Source organism: Neomonachus schauinslandi, chromosome 2 (assembly GCF_002201575.2).
Source record: "Neomonachus schauinslandi chromosome 2, ASM220157v2, whole genome shotgun sequence".
Lineage (NCBI taxonomy): Eukaryota > Metazoa > Chordata > Mammalia > Carnivora > Phocidae > Neomonachus > Neomonachus schauinslandi.
Genome location: NC_058404.1, coordinates 110,045,076 through 110,069,832, shown reverse-complemented (window position 1 = coordinate 110,069,832; position 24,757 = coordinate 110,045,076). Strand labels below are relative to the sequence as shown.

Genomic DNA, 24,757 nt, shown 5'->3' with positions numbered 1-24,757 from the left:
GAAATGTCCCTAGAAGGCAGTACTGATCCCTTGCCAACTAAGAAGCCAGATCTATCCTCCATCTTTAACCGAAGAGTTTCCCACAACTCAGCAACTGGATTTAGTTACTCTACAAAGTATTTCAAACCAGGGGTTTCAAGGCTCTCTATATAAGTAGATATAACTATCTTTGGGATCCATTTCTTCTCCCCCAAAAGACTGCTGCTCTGGGGCTAGAATTCCCTAACCAGTGATTCTCTGGCTTAGGTTCCCCTCCCCCCACAATAAATGTTTTTAACGTATTTTTTTAGCAAAATTCAAAAAAATATGGAAGTATACCAAGCACTCTCTTATCTCTCAACCCCAATTCTACTCTCCAAAATAAACTAATTTTAACTATTCATATCCTTTTATCTTTCTGTGTATCTTTAAACATATCTTGCAAACACACCCAAAAAAACCCCACATATTTTCTCACAAAAGTAGAATCATGCAATAAATACAAATTATTAGGCTAACTGTGTTTTTCATTTCACTTTAGGTCATGGGCACCATTTCATGTCAGAACATTTTCCTTATTTAAAATAAGTAATAAACAGAGACATACATTTGTGTGTATGAGGACAGGGCAAACTGCCTTCTACAATGGTTGCACCCCCAATGCTGTAAAGGTGCCCAGTTTTTTCCAGTTAGAAAAAAGTTACTGCATGTTAATATTTCTTAATTATTAGTGAAGTGAACCATTTTCTCATGCATTTATCAGCCATTTCTTCCTCTAGTATGATATGGCTTGATTTTAAAAGGAAATTTCAGCTTTGGAGCTTAACCCTGTAATAGCTAACATTTGCTTACCATGTGCTACACAGTGTGCTAAGTATTATATTAATTCATAAATCCTTGTAATTATTGTCTGAGATGAGTTTTACCACTACCTCAGTTTATTGATGAGAACATGGAGGTACAGAGAGTAACCTGCCCAAGACTTAAGTGGCACAGGTGGGCCATCCATTCCACAGCCCCTGCTCTCAATCTCTCAATCTGCACACAATGTAGCCGTTCCAATAATTATACTGTCAATCTTCCCAGAAGTTTAGAAGGCCTGAGTCATTTGAAAAATCACTGGGTGAAGGTATAAAGCTTGGTGTTATGTTCATTATGGAATGGGAGATAAAATTACACTTAAGAGAGCTTTTTTTAAAAAAAAGATTTTATTTATTTATTCGACAGAGAGAGACACAGCAAGAGAGGGAACACAAGCAGGGGGAGTGGGAGAGGGAAAAGCAGACTCCCCACTGAGCAGGGAGCTGGACATGGGACTTGATCCCAGGACGCTGGGATCATGACCTGAGCCAAAGGCAGATGCTTAACGACTGAGCCACCCAGGCGCCCCTCTTAAGATAGCTTTTTTAAAAAAAATTTCATTTGCTTTAATAAGTTCTAAAGCATCATCAAATAATAACATGTTCCAGAGATGACCAGTTATTATTTTCTTCTGTATTTTCCTTTCCTAAAGGAAAAGAGGCAATACTAAAAACTTAATGTGTCTGAAAGTTTATGCAACTCTGACTCTTCTTCATAGCATCCTGAATATTTATAAGACCTTTAATGCTAGACTCATTATTTTCAGTCTTTACATATAAAATGTGCCTCTAAAATTATTTAAAGCTTCGTATGGGCTTGTTCTGAAAACCATGGTTACATGTACATGTAATTTCATTTAATAGCTCAGCAAGTTTTTATCCCCAGTTAGAATAACAATAATAATGCAATCACATAATGTGCCCGAGATAAATTATAATACAAAATAACTGAATATTAGATAGAACATACTTCCAACAAACACATTATCATCCCTATAATGATAATAACAGTTTGTGGGATTTATTCCTTTGAATGAATGTGACTAAGTTAAACATGACATATATCCATATGTATCTTTGTTTTTGATCATAGGTACCTAGAAACTCTGTATTACACACAAGTGTGGTTTGTAAAGTGTTTAACAAATATTGATTAAAAAGCTTATTGCCAAAAAAAAAAAAAAGCTTATTGCCATTAACGAAATTGCTGCTTATAGTAGTTCCTTAAGTATACTGTATATTCCAAGAGAACTGTCATGTCTTAAATCACTGGAATCACAACTTATTGATCTTTGCTACCATAGCATCTAACCTATAATATTTGCTCAATTAAGGAGTACTGAAGTAATGATTACATGAATTAACCAAGTCAGAAGATCATGCTGTCCATTTACTCTAAGTCTGGACTTCACGTGCACTTAAAAAGGAAAAAGAAAACATAAAAATTTGGCTCTCTATGGCAATAGGTTTTATTTCTAGGTGTTTGTATTTAAAGGCGAATATTAAAAACTCTTGGGGCCTAGCATTATTGTAATTTTCAATGAACTATTCTAGCTGTTAAAGAAATTTAAGGTGTACAGAGTTTTATGTTAAGCATCTCTGACAGCACTCTTTCTCATTTTCTAACATTCATTCTTCCCATTATTTAAAAATATCCTCGTGCAAATGAAACCATTTTATCATTTCTGTTATATGTATAATAAATGTCTGGGAAGGAAAAAATGGAGTTCTAATAGAACATGCTGCCTTGAGGATAAGCTATTGAATTTTCTAACTTTAACACATTTCTATACTGACATTATTGTTTAATGGAGCATAAAATTAAGCAGTAGTTATTACAGATTTTTAAAAAAATTTTAGCATGCTATGTAAAATTTCATACAAAGTCAAATTAAATCAGTCTCATGAATAAACTGTTAATTAACTAAGTAGAGATTTTGTGAATAAATTAATGTTGGAGTTCTGCTATGATATAAGGCATATCAATTATATATCTGAAGCATTAATTACCATTTATGAATCTCTAGAACATTAGGGCTTCCAGGGAAAAAATAAGATCATCCTAGAATCATGAAAAGTTGAGACTTCACATATCAAAAAGATAAATACTTTTGTTGCTATTATTGTTATTTATAGGGATGTTGATTCATTCTGTGTTATCCCACCGAATGAATTGTTCTTTTCTTCCTAGTCTATATATGATTTATATCAGAAGTGGTTGAAAGTGGTTTCATATTGAATGAAACATTTATAAAATTTCAGGAGGATTACAGCCTTGAGTATGAGGCTAAGCAGACAACAGAGTCCAAAACTGGGCTTTAGAAGATCAAATAGTACCACATTAATACAAGAACCAGCAATGACACAGTGATTAGAACCACTGCTCCGAGGTGGTGGGGCGAAACCCAGGAATCTCAGGATGCAGCCAAGTTGGAGGGTGTAGCTAACTCACAGTAGGAGGTAATCTCACCAAAGCAGGGCCAGGAATGTCCCCTGGAAAAAGAAGTAATTCCTCCCAAATACTAAGTATAAAGCTGAAGAATAAACCTAATGAGTAGAAGCCACCAGACCTGTAATCCAAGGCTCTGAGCAGAATCTCTAGAACATTAGGGCTTCCAACATTAGCTGGAGTCATGTTAGCAAGAATCACTACAGTCAAATTTTTGTCAAAAAACATATCATATGCTGCCTTGCATTTGGGTGACACGCATGTCTCCTCCAAGACAGAAGCTATGATGGTGATGTGTTCGTTTTTCTATTACCTTCATGGTGCCCAGCACACTGCCTTCTATATTGTTGAACAATAACAGCAAATATCCATTGGGTGCTCACTACGTGCCAAGGCCAAGTGTTGTTCCAAGTTTCTATAGGTTACAAGACAGTAACCCCATGAGGTAGATACTAGTGCTATTTCCATTTTATAGAGGAGAAAACAGAAGTAATGAAAATTAAAGACTTTTCCCAAAAACACATAGCACAAGAAGGAAAAAGGGTTTGTTCTCATCTGTGCTGCCCTAATAGCTGCCCCCCTGGACACAATCTGGAGAGCAGAGGAGCAAGTCAAGAGTCTCTGGAGAGCCCAAAGGGTCATGTTGAAAGACTGGAAAGAATACTGACGTAAAGGCATTCCATTTATATCCCTTTTTTAAAAAAAGATTTATTTTTTGACAGAGAGAGAGAGCACAAGCACACAGAGCGGCAGGCAGAGGGAAAGGGATCATGACCCGAGTTGAAGGCTGATGCTTAACTGATTGAGCCACCCAGGCACCCCTGTATCTCTTTTTTAAAGTCAGACTGCTGGCCAGGGCTGGAGAATAGTCACTGGTCAAAGTAAAGCTGACCAGGTTCATCAACAGGAGGGTTACTGCCTTTTTTGGCCATGTGGGATGGCCCCTTGTATGACAAGATTGTTAGCACCAGGCCCCACGCTAGGTGCCAATGGCGCTACCTTGTCAGTGTGGCAACCTGTGTGCCAATTTATACCATTTACAGTCACTCCCCTCAGGGCCCCCTAGACATCCTTGATGTCTGAGCTAAGGGAACAAAATCTACAGAGATATAATCGAGAACTTAGGTCTTCTTGGCACCATGTTTTAACATACATAGTCAATCAAGCTAACCATTGGTTCAAGGGTCCTTTAGGCAGACATCAATAATGGAAGACAGTATCTTCAGTATCCTTACAGAGTGCCTGATATACAGAAGGAGCTTAATAAATTTGCTGAGTGAATAAATGATTAAATAATTAAATGGGTGAATGAAACCATAAGCATCTGCCCACAGTTCTATGGTTTAACCTGTAAGTTAGAATCTGCAGGTGAAGAAGCTTTCCTACCTTTTGTATTATTTATCTGCCAATCTCTAACCAACTCCTGCTGATTTTATCTCCAAAACAGATCTTGAATTAAGACTTCTATCTCCACTACAATGTTACCAGCCCAAGGAGTCACTATCTGTCACCCGCACTTCTGCAAAAGCTTCTTTGATTGGCCCAGCTTCCTCTCTTGCCCCTCTGCCATCAGTTCTCCAGATAGAAGCTTTAAATGTGCTTCATATTTTGTCCCATGCCTACAGGAAGCCCTTTAAATAGCTGTCCATTGCTCCTGGACATGACCTTCAAGTCCCTGCCTAATTTGTACTCTGCCTGTCTTCTGACCCTCCTTGACACTCTTTCTCCATCCTGCTCCAACCACAAATGGCCTTCCTCCAGTTCCTCAAGTACACCAAAATCCTTCCCATCCCTGGGCCTTTTCACACGCTTGTCTTTCTTCCAGGACATTCTCAACCTACCACTATTACCTGGTGAGTAAATCCCTCTTATCCTTAAAATTTGGCTTTAATTTTATATCTTTAGACCTCCACTCATCTACATTATCTTACCCCCCTAGGACCCTATGTTATTCTTCATAACACTTGTCAGCATTATAATTACGTGTTTGTTTATGTACTCATTTGTTTAATGTTTGTCTCTCTACTAGTATGGTAGCTCTGGGAGGGTAGAATGTGTTCCTGTGTTTTCACTATAAAATAACCAGAGCTGAGTCATAGTGTCTTTGACAAGCTCATTAAATGCTTTTAAGTGAATGATTCCAGAGTTTTATGTTTCACAGAGAGGTAGATGTGTGAGATGATCATATATCAATGTCATAATGTTGGTTAATTCCTGATATCATATCACTTACCATTATATTTTGATAAGAAGGTAAGGATTTTTCAAGCAGTTTTCCCCTAGAAATCATTTATCTCAGCTCTGGATCTTGTAGTATCTTTCCCACAAGACAGAGTTTGTCTATGAACTAATCACGTCAGGAAACAAATGCAGAATTATTTACTGAATTCATTATAAGGCACATGTTTGGATTAGAGATTGAGAAGGGAATAAAAGCATGGTATTTTAACATTTGGGAAGACAGCTAGCTATATTTCATTTTTTAAAGAACTGAACTATGTCTCTTGTTACTATAAATACAAAGAACATCTATATGTCCAACTTCATTTGACATCATGCCTCTCTCATATGTTTGGATACTTGCAAACTTCCTGGTCAATGATCAGTGTTTCAAGATGAGTCAAGTGGTATAACCATGACATGAGCAGAATCAGATGTACCCGCCAGTCCCATTAAAACTACAATGGTAGGGCACCTGCATGGCTCAGTCAGTCAGTTAAGCATCTGCCTTCGGCACAGGTTATGATCCCAGGGTCCTGGGATCAAGCCCCACATTGGGCTCCCTGCTCAGTGGGGAGTCTGGTTCTCCCTCTCTCTTTGCCCCTCCTCTCTGCTCATGCTCTCTCTAATAAATAAATAAAATCTTAAAAAAAAAAAAGCTACAGTGGTAGGTAAGGGGGCAGCTGATGCAAACTGGGGGTGGAGGGATTCAAAGCACAACCCTCGTTTCATTCTTAATACCATTGTTAGTATCTTATTTAGCTAAGATCAATTTCTTTTTTTTTTTTTTTAAAGATTTTACTTATTAGAGAGAGAGAGCACAAGCACAAGAGAGAGAAGGAGAGAGAGCAGGGGCAGGGGCAGGGAGTGAGGGAGAAGCAGACTCCCCACTGAGCAGGGAGCCCAACGTGGGGCTTGATCCCAGGACCCCAGGATCATGACCCGAGCTGAAGGCAGGCGCTTAACCGACCGAGCCACCCAGGCGCCCCTAAGATCAATTTCTTATGTAAATTATTTTCTAGCTGAATACCAAATATTTGATGACACCTCTGAAGCAGTGGATTATCTGAAGTTGTTCAGAAATTCTGAATGAATTCCGAATTGGATTATGGAAATTTAAAAAGGCTGGGAGTTTGCTTTAATAGAAGGTCCAAAGAGTTTCTTATTGATCCTGATGTAAATAGATTTGCTGAGTCATACAAAGAATCACAATTGAGATGATAAAACTGAGGCCATTGGAACTGTTCCATTCAAAACTGATTCTGGCCAGGAGGAGAGAGACAACATACTGGAGGAGGCACAATTTGGGATATTAGAAGCAGGATAGTATATTCACGGGATCTGTACAACCTATGTTCATTAAGCAGAGTGGGGAAGAGGAGTAGGATGGCAGGGTTCAAAATCCTTCAAAGGAGCACTTTCTTGACTCCCGTTTTTCTGCCTAATCTCTAATTGCTGAAACTACCCTTTTAACATCATTCTGGATTTCACTTTCTCTCACCTTACTCTACTTTACTTGATACCTTCTGTATCCTCCCTCAATCCTAAAACTCATGCCAACTCTACATTACAATTCTTTTCTCATTCCATCTATCTTTCACAAATGCATGTGAAAAATATGAACCACTATCAAAAGTTCATATTCTTAAAACTGTTTTTCCTATTCTATGACCAAGAGAAAGCATGAATGAAAAGAACACTGCTAACTACAATTAAGGGCACACAGAATAAAGCAAAAGCAGAAATGAATGGGTTATTTTTGTTCTGTTAATATCACCAACCTCAAATGAGAAAATTAGCCATTAGCCTTATTATATAATCTTTGTGTGTGCGTGTGTGTGTGGTTTAACAAGATGCCTTAGTCTAGGGTTGTTTGATTAAACACTCAGGCAATGTATCACAAAGATGTGCTTAACAAAATGAATGCTTCCTGAAGGAAAAGAATAAATTGTAAAGCTATACATTTTAAGAAATGTTTGATGCAAATTAAAACCACAATGAGATACCCACTCACCCATTAGAATGACAGGAAGGAAGGAAGGAGGGAGGGAGGGAGGGAGGGAGGGAGGGAGGGAGAGAGAGAGAGAGAGAGAGAGAGAGAGAGAGAGAAAGAAAGAAAGAAAGAAAGAAAGAAAGAAAGAAAGAAAGAAAGAAAGAAAGAAAGAAAGAAAGAAAGAAAGAAAGAAAGAAAGAAAGAAAGAAAGAAAGAAAGAAAAAGAGTTGGTGAATATATAGAGATTGGAACCTTTGTGCACTATTGGTGGGAATATAAAATGGTACAGCTGCTGTGGAAAACAGTACAATTCCTCAAGAAATTAAAACTAGGGTTATCATATAACCCACCAATTCTATATCTAGGTATATACCCAAAAGAACTGAAAGCAGGTTGTTGAAGAGATATTTGTACCCCAAGTTCACAACAGCATTATTCACAACAGTTAAAACATGGAAGCAACCCAAGTGTTCATTGACAGATGAACAGATAAGCACAGTGTGATACCTATAGATAATGAAATATCGTTCAGCCTTAAAAAGGAAGGAAATCCTGTCATATGGATGAAACTTGAGGACACTATGCTGAGTGAAGTAAGCCAGTCACAAAAAGACAAATACTGTATGATTTCATGAGGTACTGAGAGTGGTCAAAATTTAGAGACAGAAAGTAGAATGATAGTTGCCAGGAACTCAGGGGAGAGAGGAATGTGGAGTTATTGTTTAATAGGTGTAGAGTATCAGTTTTGCAAAATGAAAAGCTTTGTAGATGGATAGTGATGATGGTTGCACAACAATGTAAATGTACTTAATGACACTTAACTGTACATAAAAATGGTTAAGATAACAAACTTTATGCTATGTGTATTTTACCACAATAAAAAATAAATCAGACCAAAATGTCTGATGATGATGATGACAATGAAAAAATAAAGAGTATAATTTAATGAAGACTACGTGGTGCTATTTCCTATTCCTCTTTGTGGGTTCCAGAGGGCTTTAGAAAATTATCTATATCATAATCTTGAAAGCTAATAAATAGTTCTACATCAGCCGGTTATGAAAATTGGTAATTTCTTTCACTGTTAGGCAGCATGGTCAAATAGAGAAAGAAGTGGTCTCAATATTCTGGTTTGGTATTAGCCAACTGTATGAGGTCAGGTCAGGCCAAAATTTTTCTTTGCTATATTTTGCCTATTCATAAATTGCAAAAAGAAAAGACAGCATTTCTCACAATTCACACTCACCAGATAAGGTTGTGCAATTTGTGTTTTACACAAAGGCACAAACCAAGGGGGCAAGGGAGGGCTGTAATCCAGCCTTATTCCATTCCTTAAGCAAAGTGTCCATACCAGGAGCTTTCTCCAATGGCACAGAAATATCTAACAGGTATACTGTGTGGCTCTACTGATCTTTGACAAAGTCCCATTCAGTTCAGGCTATCCCCTACTCACCAAGATGTGACTACTATAACCCCAGAACCTCTTTGAAATACACACTTATCAAGGCACCCAAGGTGTTCGCATTCTGGAAGTATCAAATTTGAAAGTAAATGATCTTTCTGTGGTGTCTGTGAGGTGTGAGACATTTATAGAATCCTTTATAAGTCCTTACGGAAATTTTAAAATTAAATTTAGGGCTGTGTAAGCTATGTTTTAGAGACCAGAATTGCTTGCCTCTCTCATGTCTTATCATGCTACTTCTCTCTTCTAACTTGAGGCTGGTCTACTAAGGGGCAGCTTACCTTTTTGGCAGTTGATAACTTGCACATAGTTTTACACTAGTCCTTAGCTCACCAAAATCCTGCTTGTCACATACACTTACGTTATGAGGATGGATGAATTGATATACTAATACACTCAACTCTTTAGAATAAGACATGACAACTGATATTACAGTGCCTGTGTATATATAAAACAGAAAAACTGTATATATAAAAAGCTGATAATCCATCCAGGTAGACAATGGTGAATGCTCTGTTGAGACATTAGGCCCACCTGCCAAGCATCAGCTCTGTTCCTTAGATTTCCAGTCCCTATAATTGAAGCTGGGCTCATACCCAAATATGCAAGACACTCTTTTAGAAGTGAGGGATATCTAGTTGAAAGAGAGTTATAGCCTGGACCCACAGTTGGGCAAGAATAATCTTCAGTTAAAGAAGTGAGACCAAAGGAGAAATACTGTATGTTCAATACACTCAGGTGATTTGCAAGGTAAATAAACCATATACAGAAAAATTCCATTCTGCTTCATCTGTCTAAGTTAATTGCATATCCTAGTCACATTTTTAAAAGAAGTTTTTTTTTATATGTTTATAGCCAGTTGCTATCATTTTATATAATATATATGTATACAGCATTTGTTATATATATATATATATATTTATAAAAATCTCACTTGCAAAACAACATACTTATTTTAAGTAATGAAGGGAAAATTTCTAACATACACCAAACATCTTTTTTTTTCCTTTTTATTTGCATTTATTCTGCAGAATTTACTCCCGGGCCACAGGTTTTTGTTTCTTCAGTCTCTTCTGAGATATCTTTTTCTTCTGTGCAACCTCCTCTTCTGGTTTAGGAACAACCAGCTCTTTTTCAGTAAGGATCATCTAGGTGTGGCAAGGAGAACTCATGTATGGGTTAATCCAACCATGAGCCCTGTACGTTCTACGCTGCATCTTGGGGACTTTGTTCACCCGGATGTGCTCAATGACCAGAGAATCAACATCTAAACCCTTAAGTTCAGCATTACTCTCGGCATTTTTAAGCATGTGCAGTAAAAATTCAGCACTCTTCTTGGGCCACCGACCCTGTGTCCAGCCCCACTGTTTGGCCTGGGCACACCTACCAACTCCACCGCTGTAGCGACAGAATGGCACACACTGCTTCTGCAAAGTGACATCCTTCAGATACTTGGTGGCTTTTAGGATATGCATACCCTTGATGGCCTGGGCAGTTTCACGTGTGTTCTTAAAGTGAACACAAAGATTTGAACCTCTTGATTTACATGATTTCGTAGGGTTTTCTGGGTCAAGTGAATAGCGAACCATTTTCAGAGGTCAACTCAGGCCGCTTAGGGGAAGAGCTACACCAAACATCTTAACAAGACACCCAATACCCTATGCTTTAATGTGCATAAAAAAAAATAAAAACCCTCAAACAGAAAGAAAAATAATAACCATTTAAAGATTTACATATATTGCAGAATACTAAAGAAATACAAGAGATTATTTACAAAATATGTTTTAAAAAGAGAAAATTTCACCTAATTAGAAATAATTTGAGTACTACAGAGAAATGATTTATGAACTGCACAACTGGAATTCAGTAAATCGATCAGAAGTACTGCTACATAAAAGACAAACTAAAATCTTGATACCTGTATTATCTCTTGTCATTCACTAGACTTACGATTCAAGCAATACAATATAGACATGATTATTTTTAATTTATCTGCGTATTAAAATCATTGCCATCTTAAAGATTTGTATTTTTGTATTACCACAATTTCTGCTCGTATTTTATGCCTATATAATCCTTAGAGAAAAATTATAATTACTTTTTTAAAAATCTGCCATTAGCCCTCTGATGAATGTTACTAAGTGAGCATCATCACCTTATAAACTACACATCATTAATATTTTTACTGATTGCTAAACAGCCTAGGAGTCCTGCTGAGGCTATGCTGAATCTTCCTGTGAATATAAGTTTTCACTGTTAGTGTCAAGGCAACTGTCTCTGACTGAAAAAAAAAACAACACTGCAGCTAAAATTTATTTCACAAATTAAATGGACCGAAACAGTTTTTGTGTCTCAGTAATTCATCTAAAAGTTGGCTTTAGTCATCAGAGGAATGAGCCTATATTTAGCCACAAAATGTTTAGATCATGTTATAAAAGAAGCAAAGCCAGTGCAAAGGATGAGTGAATTTATACCCAAAGCTGAGACTTTAACATATTTCTGACAAACAGTACTCCAGAAAGAATCCTGGAATAGAGGTGACAGATGAGTCAAGCCAGTAATTTGACAATACATCCCCATTAGACATCAGGTTTTCCAGATTCTGGAACATTAGAGTTTTTCAAGATGACAGACAAGAGGAGATGCTAGCATTTATCAGTCTTGAATACCCAGGAGTGCAACAGATTCTCTGCTGCAGAGGACCTACTGTTATTGCTGATCACAGTGAGTGTCTAGATGTTTACAAAGGAAGGGCTCAAGCTACCTGTGGCTGCAAGCTATTACATGGTGCTTATCGCTTTGAGAACTGGGGGATAACAGAAGTTCCCTTACTAAGTTCTCCAGTTAGAGACACATTTGTTCTCAAGGTTTTCATTCTGATAATACAATGTCATGGAGACTTAAGCTTGTCACCTATACATCAGTGTCATTTATATTCTCATTCCACAAACACTGAACTGCGTCTCTAGTATATATGAGGTTTGTCCATACTAACAGATATGAGGATATAAATAAGAATGGCTATATATGTATATGTGTATATATATGTATATATATGAATATAAGGATATAAAATCTATCATTTGGTCTTATGGAAAAAGCAGAAACCTAAATCAAAATTAAATTTCTGCGAAATACGCTTTAACAAAAGTATCGGTATGATCATAAACAAGAATCCTTAAGACGTGGCAAATCCTAACAATCAAGGGATCTTCTCATTTACAGAGGAAGTATGTGCACCTGTAGGTAAAAGAGTTTCACCCAACACTCATTTTTTTGGTATGATAAAAGGAAGAAAATTAGCACAAATACAACAACATATGTGGCCTCTGTAAGAGCTCACTGATGACTAAGCAGTAAGTACCATACACAGGGAGCATTTTATCAACTGATGCCCAACGCCGGTAAGGCCAGGAGTCCTTTCATATCTTGTCACTTATTGCAGTTTACGATGAACTCCTCCTACATGTCCCATTTTCTAGTACAATGAACTCCTCCTACACGTCCCATTTTCTAGGCTTCACAGAGGGCTCCAGACCACTGTTATCTGGATTCAGGAAGTTACACTGTACAAAGGACTGTCAAGAAGAGAGGAGGAAATAATAAATTTGCAAAGAATAAAAGAAAAGAGAGGAAAGAATTATAAATTCTTTCTGGGGGTCAGAGAAAACTTCACAGGTGAGGTGTTGTTTGAAGAGGAACTGACATCAGTGAGGAAGTTAGCCAGAAAGAAACATGGGAAAGGAATGCCCAAGCAGCCATGGGGGTCTAAGTGGAGAAAGGAGAGAGCAACGGAACAAAAGCATTGAAGTAGGAATCTCAATCTCTTCTTATTTGGTCCCAATATTGTTTCCTTCCATTCTTCAAAATAAATAGTCATGGTACACCCTACCACTATTGGGACTTCCAGAAGCTACATTCTCCCAAATGCTATCAGTGTTCCACTTTATACCAACATTCTTTTTGGTATGTGATTATGTGATTATGCTTTCACACTGGAAACTAATAGTAAATTAATTTATGGTATCATAACATTCCCCCAAATATCTGAATAAAGAATCATCTAATGAGAATTTTAAAAAGCCTAAAAAACAAAACAACCAAAAAACTAGTGGTTTTTCAAAAAGATAATGCTGGATTAATTTTTACACAGGGTTATAGAAACAATGCTTCTTGAAGGGATGCCTGGGATAGTAATTTTGTTAAAAAACTACCAAGAATTATTCCTGGCTTTATTCCCAACCTTTTGATTTAGTCGATAGTAAGTAAGTAATTTAGTACTTGTTTCTAGGTTTAGCATTTATGCTCACAAGTTTTTCTCCATGTTTCAGCTTGAGTATCCTACTGCTAATGTACTATACTTGTTATTGGACAACAGATTTCTTATGTTTTGCTTGCACTTTTAGTTGGGTCTCTGGAATATTAATGAATAGTTTATTGCACATGCATATACATACACTTGCAAACATAACCACTTACTTAGTAGGTGTGAAAAAATGTAGCGCCATTTACTCTGGTAATTTAATCTTACTTTTTATTGGCTATAAAATGTTCAATGAATTTCAAAATAAAAAAATAAGCATCATAGTAAAGCTGCAGTAATTCAGATTAACTGGCTGGTCTAAAGAGCCATATTTCTTTTTTTAATTGAAGTATTATAATTAACATACAATATCCTAATTAGTTTCAGATGTATGTCATAGTGACTCAATATTTTTATACATTACAAAATGATCCCCACGGTAAGTCTTGTTACCATCTGTCACCATACAAAGTTATTACAATATTATTAACTATATTCCCTGTCCTGTACATTATATCCACATGATATATGTGGATATATGACATTATTTATTTTATAACTGGAAGTTTGTACCTCTTAATGAGCAGCCATATTTCTTATAGAATATTTTTCTAAGGAAAGGAAGCTATATTTTAAATAAAAGGTAATAAAACCTTCTTTGCCTCATTCTGCCAGAGTTCCCTTAAGAAATACCTAGGAACCTTACATCAGCAAGCTACATGCAAATTACTGTGTTAAGTACTTATTTGAAATTTTACTTATACTCACTTTCTAAGCATACTGCCTATCTAGAATAGAAAGACACACCTAGGCCTAGATCATTCAAATTACTATCAATTTAAAAAATTATTCATTTATTCATGTATTTGTGTGTTATTTATGCCACCTTCCAAAAGGGATGTGAGATAGCTTATCAAATAATCTAAATTCCTCACCTATGTACCTATGTTTCTTATTCAGGCTAACATGCAAAAGAAGGAATAACAAATTTATACTTAATTGTTACCTACAAAAATCTTAGATTGCCTCCATTTTTTTTTTATCACAACAGCTCAGGAAGATAAAATGTACTTGAATTTAATAATTGTTTACTGAATCAAAAAATATTTATTTGCTGTTTATGTGCAATCCACTGTGTTAGGTGCTTAATTTACTGAAGCTTGGTCATTTGGTTCAATGGAAATTTTTTTCGATAGACAATTGGGTTCTCAGGAATATAAGACCTAATTTAATTCATTCCTACAGAGCTACAAACTCTTAATTCACAGTTAGTAGTAGTTTTATCACTATTCAGCGATAATATCTTTAGAATGTGGATTTGAAAATAAAATATTCTTACACATAATATTCATAGGAATCATTATTGAGAGCAATTCATCCCTGGAATGTAAATGTTAAGTTCATATAACACATGATGTTAGCACGATGTCAAAATGTAATGCATCCTCAGATACTCTGGATCTGGGGTCTAAAGTATAATGTGTGGGTTTTCTTTCACTGAGAGATTTCCTCACTTCGTCTCTCAAAGAAGCCTCATTCTGGTTTTTCTTGTGTATTCTTCCCCTCTCCCTGCCTTCAGCCCCGGAGAAAAGAGGGTGTTGCAGACATTCTAAACCATTTTGAGACCCTAAAAAGGAAACCCTAGGATGTCTCAATGTCTTGTTGCATTTCCAACTCTAAGATGGTTGCTCGATGGATAGACTGATGGATGGTGCTATTCTGCATATCTTTAGTGTTGGAGAAAAGAGAAGGAAAGGTGATTCTCTAGGAGGTACTTGTTGAAAACAATGGAAAAAGAGGTGGTAGCAAAATTCTGTTTTAGATGACCACTCAGAGGTTGTCTATTTAACTACATTATTCAAGTCTGGAGTATACCTATACTCAACTCTTTACTACATAAAGATCATAATAAGCAAATTCAGCATAGTATCATATACCCCCAAATATATTCAGTATCAAGATTTGATTTTGCTTAAACAAATTTTCACATTAAGCAGTCCTAGGGGAAAAAGGGAGGAAAAGAATTTAGTGAAAAATATTACAGGTTGTGGTAGTATAAAAGGAAGCTAGCCTAGAATTCAAAAATTCCTTAGTGAATCCATGAAATAGAGACTCCCCATGCAGATAACTAAGTTTCTTTTAAACTAGCACTTGTATCTATTACATATCTACTTTCCATTTATAAAATGTTTCCTATATTAATGCTTTATATTGAAGCTACTTTACCACCTGGTAACCAAATTGGAATAGATTAATATAAAATAGGAAGGTTTTCACACATAAATGAATTCTCACCCTCTTAAGAGGAAAACATCAGCCCTAGCCTCTAAAACTGTTGGTGGGAATGCAAATTGGCAAAGAGCCACTCTGGAAAACAGTATGGAGGTTCCTCAAAAACTTAAAAATAGAGCTACCCTATGACCAGCAATTGCACTAGTAGGTATTTATCCAAAGGATACAAATATAGTGATTTGAAGGGGCACATGTACCCCAATATTTATAGCAACAATGTCCACAATAGCCAAAATATGGAAAGAGCCCAGATGTCCATCAACAGATAAATGCATAAAGAAGAGGTGGTATATATATGTACAGTGGAATATTACTCAGCCATCAAAAAGAATGAAATCTTGCCACTTACAATGACGTGGGTGGAACTAGAAGGTATTATGCTAAGTAAATTAATTACAGAAAAACAAATACTATATGATTTCATTCATATGTGAAATTTAAGAAACAAAACAGATGAACATAGAGGAAGGGAAGGAAAAATAAAATACGATGAAAACAGAGAGGGAGGCAAACCATAAGAGAATCTTAACTATAGGAAACAAACTGAGGGCTGCTGGAGGGGAGGTGGGTGGGAGATGGGGTAACTGGGTGATGGGCATTAAGGAGGGCACTTGAAGTAATGAGCACTGGGTGTTATATGCAACTGATAAATCACTGAATTCTACCTCTGAAACAAATAATATCCATATATATTTATTAAACTGAATTTAAATTTAAAAAATTTGAAAAAAGAAAGAAAAACATCTGCCCCTGATTCTTTGAACGTGAAACATTCCAATTCCTTACTCTGACGTGACTTTTTCTCTGTGCCCTTTACTCTCGCCATCATCCTTGATTCTTTGACTTAAAGTATACTATGCTTAGAGTATCATTTGTTGGATTAAAATGGGACTATTAGACTTACAAAAGGAATTTTAGGTGATTTAAAAATTCCCCTTTAGGAAATTTGCATCTTATGATTGAAAGCTGCAAAATCACTGAACTTAGGAAGCATCTGAATTAAATTAAGAAATTCAAAGCTATATAATGGGATCTATTTAATGAAGCATTATCCCTAATAGCAAAAGTATAGAAAATAACCTAAATGACCATCTTTAAATAATGGGTTAATAATTATGATGCAAAAATACAATGAGATGTTACGCTAAAACTAAAATTATAATAACGAGGATGATATATGAATATGAAAAATGTGTTTACAATATAAGGGAAAATACTGGAACACAAAATAATTCAATACATGCTTACCATTGCACAAATATAAGTATGCATGAATTCTCACTCATTTACCCATAAAACACCCTTCTCCTTCAAAGTTTATGCCATCTGCCATATTACTATCTATCACCCCCTCATCTCTGTTACCCTTACCATTATATATGGTCACTTCTAGCCCTCTCCCCCCACATATCCTGCTATTATTTTCATTGCCTTCACAGTCCATTTGGTCAGCCCTTCTCACATCTATTCCTTTAGTTCCTTGAAGCAGTTCTGGGTGATGACAAGGTCAAAGGTATGGCCATGGGTAGGAGTAGCTGATATGAATTTAAAGTTTGAAAAAATAAATACATAATTTAGAATTTGTGACCACAAAATGTGATTTTTTTCCCTCAAAAAGAATCTAAGCCCCTTGACTCCTCCATTTTCTCTAGGCTCCTTCCTAATCTCATTGATGTTCTCATCCAGCCAAGAGAGAGGGACTGATCACCAGAACACTCATCAACATTCTCAAATATCATTTAAGCCACTATTCACCTGATATTGGGTCCTCTACTACTTTTGACATTGACGACTATTAGTTCCATATAATCCCTTGTTTCCACAATACTCTGTTCTTCGGAATTTCCTCCTACTTGTCTCACCTACAGACACTTTCTTTTTCCAGTCGCTTCCTTAGTGTTTGATATGGAATAAGGTAATTCCCTTGTGAAAATGATACTTCTTACGATTTAAGCTGGCATGTGCATGCCAATGAATATGGAACTTGACGTCCCACAAGCATCTTAAATTCAATTAACTTTATTGTCTCCCAAGATCTGCTGCTCCTCCCATATCCCAAATCTCATTTAATAGTACAATTGTCCACAAAGCCAACCAAGTCAAAAACTTGGCTAATCATTCTTGACTAATTTTATCCACTTTTCTCCATCACTTAATAAGCTCTGTTAATTTTGTCTTTTAAATATTTCTTGATTCACAATACTTTTTTCTCCCCATCCATTCTACTGCTGTCATGGCCATATAATCTCTCAACTGGAGAAATACATTGATCACCCTCCTTCCAGTTTTATCTCCCTCCACATTTCAACCAGCATGATCTATCTAAAAAGCAAATCTGACCATGTGACTGCCCTGCTAAAACTTCTTCCATGGCTACCCATTCCCTATGTAAAGGCTTCTCACTGGGTTCATCTTACATAAGTGCTTCAAGTGCAGTATCCAGGCATCAGTGACCTTTTCCCAAAAAGCTAAGGTTCATCGGCCTGAAGCATATAGTTCCACATCCTTACCAAGACATACACAGACCTCCATGACCTGGCTCTCACTTGCAGAGCTCTCACTTTTTTACTCCATACCAACTGCCTTGGGCTTTAGCTATATGCATTATGTTTTCATGTATTTTAATATTATTTACAGCTAATAATGCCTACATAGCCTTGATTTTGTTTTCCTTGAGCTTATACTTTCTTCAAGAGAGCGGCCCTAGACTTCTCCAGGAAGCCTTCTCTAAAACCCACTCACAACACACTGTGCTTACTTGATTTAAATTCCATATGACACTGAGACCATCTGCTATACACCTAAATCCCCAAATATATTTCAAAATCAAAAATAGCAAGAACCATGCCTTGTTAATTTTTTGTTGTATCCTCTATACCTAACACATGAGCCTATCACAATGCCTGAGACAAATTAGTAGCTCAATAAACATTACTGTGAAGGAGAAGGTGCAAATATCAAATCAGTTAAAACAGGATAGTGGAATTCTGAATAAATTTTACTATTAAAATTGTCCTTTAAAGGGGCAATTTTAAACTCTTGTCCTTCCAGTCATTTGCACATTTATTCTTTTAGCAAGTATTTCCCAAGTGTTGGTATATTAGAGCCTATGTATAGAGCCTTAAAAAAAAACCCTAGAAAATAGACAATGTATTAGAACATCATCAGGTATAAGCAAATATCCATGCAATATATAAAAAGACATAAGCTGAAATTTTCAAAGCATAAATGCTTAGCTATTACTACAAATAAGTCAGTGGAAACATCAAATGAAAGCAGTTAAGACATTTAAAGAGTCTTCAAAAAAAAATAACATGTAACCACAGGATGTGGTCAATCCCCAATCAGACCACAAATATCTTGCCACTAGGTCACTAGATGCAGATGAGTCTGTGATTAGGAAATGTTTTTTAGCCAGTGCCACACTGTGCTCGTTTGTGAAAGAGAACAGGGTATGGGGTTAGTGATTAGACAGGGTCATGGTCCTATAGTTTACCTAATATAAAAAATTAAAAAGGGTTCATGCTATATATATATATATTTTTTTTTGCCAAATGCCTGGAAGAATGCCTTTCATAGAAATTATGCAGTAAAAGAATATATGAATCTGTGCATGCAAGACAAATGCTACTGATCTTTGCATCTTTGCCTCCAAGTAACAGATTCACCCTAATATGAGATCTAAATCACTTCTGGGAATGATGGAAGATGTTGAGGAAAGACAATAAAGTAGAGAAAGATTTTCTGAACTCAGAGTTTGGCTTCTTGCAGAATATAAAAATTTAGCAGAGGCTAGTAATGATCCCACATGTACCTCTGGAAGATTTTGTTGTGTTATTTGATGTTCTGAAATACCAAACAGAATTTCTACATATTTTCCTCATCATAAACTATCTTAATCTCTATTAGTTATTTTGTGACATTGCCACATTTTTCTTTCAATATTATCTTGAGTTCTAACAACAGGAGAGATTCAGTCAGAAAAGAGAACAATGAAGGAAAGGCTCTCCCCAGGGAAAAATAAAGTCGTTATCCTATGAGCCTGAAATCATCTCTAATTCTGGCCTAGATTGAGGAGCAGGGATTCCTTTAGTTTAAATCCATATTTTTTCCTAAAGCTCTGAATGTCTAACATTCTTTATACATTGGCAATACACACGTAGAGTTCACTTTAAAAAGTCCAATTTACCCTTTCAAGATGGCACTTCAATTTCTCTCTTTCTCACTTGTCCTCACCCTTCCCCAAATAACTATTTTTTTTCCCCTTGAACTCCCATAATATCCATTTCCCTCACTCCCCTTCTGGCCTCCCATAATCCCTTCATCACACTACAGCAAAAGAAGGCTTTGTGAAATGAAATCAGATCATTTAATTTCCAGGCTTTAATCTCTCCAGTGTTTCCCACAGCACACATATAACATCCAAATTCCTTTTCTTGGCCTACAAGGCCTTCTGAGCTCTGGCCCATACCTATGTTATGTGTTACTCTGCATCCCTGTCCCCTAGTCCTTGTGATGTTTTCAGCCATAATGGCCTTCCTTCTGCTTCTCACCGTGGTCACTTTTTCTTAGGCTGTGCCTATTGCTCATTGTGTGTGGAATCTCTACTTCCAGATCTTTTCAATATTTAGGCTTCTGTTCCTGACACCTCATAGCAACTCCTCCCTAATCATCCCCTTTAAATCAGCCTTCGGCCCCTCATCTTGACTCACCATATAGCATCCTGTTTTCCTCACAGCACTACAAATGATCTAAAATCACCTTGCTGAGTTTACTTGTTTATTTATTTTTTATCTATTTCCTCCTCCCCCAACTACTACAATATAAGTTTTGTCTTGTCCATCACTGTATTTCCAGAGCTTAGAAGAGTAAATGCAAATAAAAGGCAGGATATAAATGTCTGTTGAATGAATTAATTATTAGAACCACTGGCATTAAGATCGATCAACAATAAAAAGCAGATCAGAGCTAAAAAATGAACATTGTAACAAATATGGATAGAATCTGAAATTGGTTAAAATGACAAGGTTAGAAGTTTGCCATCTTGTGTTAGAACTATGAGTCCACTACTTAGCAACTGCCTGTGTGGTTAGGAGAGTCATTTCATCTCTCTGAGCTTCAGTGTCTTCATTGATAAAATAACAAAAAATAGTACCTAGTCGATGTAAGCATTAAAGGAATTAATATAGTCGAAGATCATAAATAGTGTCAAGTACACAATAGGTTCCCAATGAACATTAGATATAACTATTGTTATTTCAATACAGTGAGTCCACTTTGATTAATATACAGCAACCACATAACTAGTCATTGTTGTATTGGGTATCAAGTTTACAAATTTAGAAGTAGAAGTGATTAGCAATAACTTGATATTTAAACCACAGATTTATAAATAGAAATTATCCATATAGTGTGTTTAGATATCTCTAGTAATTTTTTTGTGGTAAAGTGATTTTTTATTGTGGTAAAGTACACATAACAAAATTTATCCTTTTACTCATTTTCAACTGTGCAATCTAGTGGAATGAAACACAATTCACCCAATGTGCAAAATCACCACTATCTATTTACAAAAATTTTTATCACCCCAAACAGAACTCTGCACTGATTAAACAGAAACTCCCCATTTCCTCCTCCCCCTCAGCCCCTGTTTCTATAAATTTGCCTATTTTAGATACTTCATATAAGTGGAACTCTACAATATTCGTTCTTTTGTGTCTGGCTTACTTCATTTAGCATATTTTCAAGGTTCATCCATGTTGTGGCATGTACCAAAACTTCATTCTTTTTAAGGCTGAATAATATTCCACTGTGTGTATATATTTTATTCATCTGTTTATCTGTTGATGAGCATCCAGCCTGTTTCTACTTTTTGGCTATTGTGAATAACGCTATGAACCTTGGTACATAAGTATCTGAGTCCCTGATTTCAATTCTTTTGAGTATACACTGAAAAGTTAAATATTGCAATTCTGTGTTTAACTTTTTGAGGAACTGCCGAACTTTTTGCAAATTGGCTGCACTACTTTCCATCCCCACCAGCAATACACAAGGGTGCCAAATCCTCCATATCCTTGACAATGCTTGTTTTTTATAATAGCCACTCTAATGGGTATAAAGTGGTATTTTACAATAGTTTTAATTTATATTTTCCCTAATGATTAGTAATGCTGAGTATATTTTCATGGGCTAATTGGTCATTTGTATGTATTTTTTTTAAAAAGTCATCATTTATATAGTAACAAGACCAATAGTTGTTTTCAGTTTACATATGATATAATATCTTATAAAAAGCTTATAATATACTCAGAAAAATAATTAGCATATATAAATAGCTCAACAATGTTACCTATTATTATGACAGAAAAGCATGAACTTTTGCTGTGTCAACAACTGTTATGTCTTGTTTCTATTCTTGAAGGTAATGCAGCATGAACAGAGATTTACAATGAAAAGTCTATGTATAAACTGAAGAGAATAAATTTGTGTGAAGGAAAGAATTCAAAAGAATATTGTACCCTGTTCCAAATAAAAATACAGAGAACCATACATTTTTAGAGCTTTTTACCTAAGATATAATTTATTCTTTCAATTGCCTTATTTAGCCAGAGACACTAAGGTACAAAGAAGTTGGTACATCCAAGGTCACACAAATAGGCTATACATTTATAATAAGCAAATTTATTAAAATTTCAGGGTTTCAGTCTTTTTGTCAGATTAATGCAGTAAAAGTATAAAATGTAGATGCTTGCACCCCTGAGTTCCATCAACAAGGAAAAATCATAAATGGATACTCAAACTTGGTAATTATAAGCACATACTTCCTAGCATAAAAATTCATCTTTCCTAGGTCCCACCATCACAACTTTTTTGTATCTAGCACTGCATACTTGTTTCCAGACACCTCTTTCTCATTAGTTTTGCTCTTCCCTTTGGAAGACCAATCAACTGCTTAAAGACAAGATGTCGTCAAGGGTTCAAAAGAGCCAACATACCTGAGACTTGGTCTTTTGAAAGATTAGCCTAGCCCTGCTTCCTTTGTCTTTGGCTGCCTTCTGTGTCCTTAATGGGAGATGTACATACTTCCACTCCCATAGCTAAAAAACTGAGCTGGAATCATCAAGGTGGCCAATACCAACTGTGATTTTACACCCTGAGGATATTTGCTATAATAGCTGACATTTAAAGAAAAAGGTAAGATTTATAAAGCACTTGCTTTGTTGTGGTACTCTGTGACTGTCTTATTTAATCCATTCAAACATCTTATGAATAATATTATGTCAATTTTAGAGATGAAAAACATGAGGCCTGGCAAAGATAAATTACAGAAAATCACATAGCTAGAAAGTAGCTGATACGGAACACATATATGGATCTGAATTTATATATTATGCTCTCAGCCACAATGTTTACTGCATCCTACAATGATAAGGTACCAAAAACAGCATATTTAGTTTTTACCATATTTCTAGGCATGGATTTTTATCTTAGACTATGTTATATCTAATATTTATTTTACGTCAACTATATGGAATTATATTTGACACTAGAAAAATATAGCAAACAATAAAAATGAAACTGCAAACCCTAATATGAACACATAGGACAGTAAATGACATTTATCTTGAAAGCTTAAGCCAATGCTAAAAATAAAATTTCAATGTCTGAAAAAGAGAAATCAAAAAGTAATTATCAATCAAAGTTCTACTATAAACAGGACTCCTACATAGTTTTGCTTATATTGGGGGAGGGAATTTGGTCTTAGGACAGAGGACATGTAAAGAAGGCTCCTCTGACTTAGCTACAGGTGATTTGCCTTAGAGGGTTGATAACTATTTGTTCTGCATCCCTCCTTCTCACTGGGCAAGCTTCTAGGTTTCAAAGGGGCCACAGCCCAGTGACACTGTATAGATATTGGGTTTTTATTCTCTGTGACCTATCTCATTCCCCTCATATTTTCAAAGAAAGGCATATTTATAGAAACTTCTAGGTCAGGTTATTTCAAAGTTGCCTTGGAGAAAATGCCAGTTAGACAAATGAAAAGATTTCAGGTTAAAATACTTATAGAATAAAAAAGAAAAATATACATTTGTATGTTAATGTAAATGAACAAAGATCTCTAACTGTTCTGAGATCTAGCCTCTGAATATAAACATAGTGTCAATGTTAAAAAGGCTTATAATAATAGGAAAAGTAAGTTAATTAGAAGTCTGTGATTTGCATTAAAATATTTTTTCATTAAATATGTTCTTTTCTTTTAAGTAGGGGGTTCAAAATTGCTAACAGTTCATCATCTAAGTTGACAGATAATTAGAAAACTTAATCTGTATTCTTCATATTAGTTAAAAAAAATCCTGGCAACTACATGAAGATAGACCAAATTAAATATCATTATTTTCCCCAATAATATTAACAAAAGTAGAAATGGTGAGAAAAACAAGCTACATGATTTTTAATGTTTTAATTATTATTTATGGATAGCTTTCCAATTTCTTTTTATAAAATCTATCTATAGCTATCTGTCTGTCTGTTGGTCTAGTTATTTACCTATATTACACTTTTTCTATGTGCGATGCTAGTTTTATAAATGTTATTAACAGAACACAGACTGTACTAGAGAGTTGTGAAAACCAATTTGGGCACAATACATTCAATTAACTCAAAAAAATATTCTCAAAAAACTTCAAAAGCCCACATCAATTTTGTTTATGTGGAGAGACATGTTTACCTTGATTCCTGCAAGATTGTTTTACTTCAAGAGAGGTAAAAACCAGGACCATAATAACAGTCCTCAAATAAAAAATAAAGCAACAGACTCAATATCTGTTATTTAAAAAAAAAAAATTTGGCTATGGTACCCTTCAAAAGATGGTCCCTTCTTCCTCTCCATAGTATGGCTTTAGTAAACCAGAGAATGAACTGTTTTATTATAAATGTTGGCAGGTAAAGGGAAAAGTGCCTGGAAATACATCATTTGCTGACAAAGACTGAATGATCTTGAAATCTTATTTTTACACTGAAAGCCCTTTGAAACCATTTAGAAGATTTAAAAAAAAAATGGTAAAAGTGGACATCTCTCATACAAAGAAAAGAATGCTTAACTATTTACTAGCAGCAGTTACAAGCTGGTAGATGGGATGAAACTGTCATTAACACACACACACACACACACACACACACACACACACACACACACACA

General features: G+C 35.7%; 1 protein-coding gene and 1 pseudogene across 10 annotated transcripts in view; both read right to left on the bottom strand.

Annotated features, from left to right (window-relative positions):
- CAMK2D (calcium/calmodulin dependent protein kinase II delta) overlaps positions 1 to 24,757 on the bottom strand; it is a 321,958-nt gene that overhangs the window by 101,034 nt on the left and 196,167 nt on the right. The gene's annotated exons all lie outside the window — the stretch shown is intronic.
- LOC110575538 lies at positions 9,998 to 10,552 on the bottom strand (annotated as a pseudogene).